This window comes from Brassica oleracea, chromosome C3, assembly GCF_000695525.1.
Source record: "Brassica oleracea var. oleracea cultivar TO1000 chromosome C3, BOL, whole genome shotgun sequence".
NCBI classification, from domain to species: Eukaryota; Viridiplantae; Streptophyta; class Magnoliopsida; order Brassicales; family Brassicaceae; genus Brassica; species Brassica oleracea.
In genome coordinates this window covers 30556669-30559313 of record NC_027750.1, presented here as the reverse complement: position 1 = coordinate 30559313, position 2645 = coordinate 30556669, and positions in this window count along the sequence as shown.

The following is a 2645-nucleotide window of genomic DNA, read 5'->3' as shown; positions in this document are numbered from 1 at the left end:
TAGAGAAGAACTTCTCCAAGAATGCTCTCTTGCAATCATCCCAAGTGATGATAGAGTGACTGGGTAGGGACTTCTCCCACTGACGCGTCTTATCCCTCAAAGAGAAAGGGAATAACTTCAGCTTTAAGGCATCCTCTGACACACTATTGGTTTTTGACAACCCACAGTAGCTGTCGAACCTGTCCAAGTGATCGACTGGGTCCTCTAAAGCCAAGCCATGATATTTGTTGTTCTCGATCACGTTGAGGAGTCCTGACTTGACCTCAAAGTTGTTGGCTGCCACAGCCGGTGCTCGGATTCCCAGTCGATGACCATGAATGTTGGACCGGTCATAAGTGCCAATGGGTCGAGCTGCCCGCGGTTGGTGTTCTGCCCCTTGCGGTGGATCTGCCATATCAATATCCAATCTCTACAAGTGGGCTTGTTGTTCTTCTTCTCTTCTAGCTTTAGCACACTCCCTCTCGAAAGCTCTGATGTCTGCTACTATTGGAACTAGGTTTGATGGACCCCTGCTCCTCAAGTTCATACACCTGAAAGTGAAAGGTAGGTGAAGAAGAAGAATCAGTAACAAAACAAAATTAAAATGACTTCGTCTCACGCAAGTGACTAAATCTCAATGTTTAAATCTACTCAGAATTTGGCAACAGCGCCAATTTGATGTTAGGAATTTCAAGTCTCCTAAGACAAATGTTATAGTATAAGTGATTGTCGAACCAGTTCTGAGGGATATCAAAGCAATGAGAATGCAAGTACTCACTTAATCTAAGTGCAACCAATGATTTAGATGGGTTTTAAACTACTACTAATACTAAAAAGCAATTACAGAATGATACTTTCTTGACTAAGCGAAAAGAGAACTCATAGGCATAGGGATTAGACCTTGGGTGATCAAGTTTTGAACTAAGGATGACAAATGATAATCAGACAATCGACCTTAAGCTTAGACACAATCTTAAACAAACTCTATGTCTTGATGAATGTTCATTTGCTAACATATTTCAAACATCAAATGTCTTTGGTTGAATAATATGAAAGCAATCATTACTAACAAGTCTATTGGCTATCTTAACACCTTTAACAACAAATGTCTTTGGTAAAGTATGTTAAAAGCTTAGGAGAGTTGTCTCAAGCATTTCATCGAACACCTTTCAGATGGGAAATGCCTATCGATCAACTTTTGAGTGGCCAACTCAGAAGATGCATTATGAATACTCTAGATAAGAAATCAACAAGAACACAAGACGAGAGCAATCAAGTCTGAATCAAAAGAAGTTTTTTACTAGTTGTTCTTTTTGAAAAAAGATTGTCTGCCTCCAATGGCTTCCCAAGTACTTAACTTAGGTTTAGGCCATGCAAAACAACAAAACAAATGACCAAAAGGCCCCTGAAATAACATAAAAATCGTCCAAGCAAAACACGCGGAACGACCTAACATAGTCGCTGCCAGGAGGTCGCTCCCGACGCGTTTCTTCGTGTCTCGCCCCGTCAAAACGCGAGCGACTTGAGCTGGTCGCTCTAGCTGGTCGCTCTGGCTGGGAGCGACCTTGGTAGGTCACTCTGGCTGGGAGCGACCTTGGTAGGTCGCTCTGAGAGGTCGCTCCAGGATGCTCGATTTTGGTGTCTCCGGACGAGAGGACGCGAGCGACCTTGGTGTGTCGCTCCAACAGGTCGCTCTGAACATCGGGAGCGACTTCAGCACGTCGCTCTGGGAGGTCGCTCCAGGGGTCAAAACCGTGTGTCTCCGGACGTGAAAACGCGAGCGACTTCGTGCGGTCGCTCTGGGAAAGTCGCTCCGGGATGTGGGGCACAGCGACTTCATGTAGTCGCTCCGGGAAGTCGCTTCAGGCAGTGCTCGTCCAAAGATCACTCTAATCACCTCCTCTGAGCTCCAAATGCACCCAAATGTCTCCAGGAACTCCATGTGGTACTCCAATACCTAATAGAGACATATGTATGCAAAATGCAACGTAGACATGGCTAAATCCTAATCTATATGATGAAAATGCACATGAATAAATGGATAAGACAAATGTTGTAGTATAAGTGATTGTCGAACCAGTTCTGAGGGATATCAAAGCAATGAGAATGCAAGTACTCACTTAATCTAAGTGCAACCGATAATTTAAGAGGTTTCTAAACTAATAATTAATGATAAATGAAATGACTTTTTTACTAAGAGAAATGAGAACTCATGGGCATAGGGATTAGACCTTGGGTGATCAAGTATCCAACTAAGGATGACAAATAATCAATCAGACTATCGACCTTAAGCTTAGACACAATCTTAAACAAACTCTATGTCTAGATGAATATTCATTTGCTAACATATTTCAAACATCAAATGTCTTTGGTTGAATAATATGAAAGCAATCATTACTAACAAGTCTATTGGCTATCTTAACACCTTTAACAACAAATGTCTTTGGTAAAGTATGTTAAAAGCTTAGGAGAGTTGTCTCAAAATGCCTATTGATCAACTTTTGAGTGGCCAACTCAGAAGATGCATTAGGAATACTCTACTAGCAAGGAACAAGAATGATCTACACTAAAACATCATAGAACTAACCCAATCCCCCTTGATCTCGCTAACCCCTTAATTCAAAAGGTGATTACTCACTAATCTCCATGATTCCTCTTAAACCCAT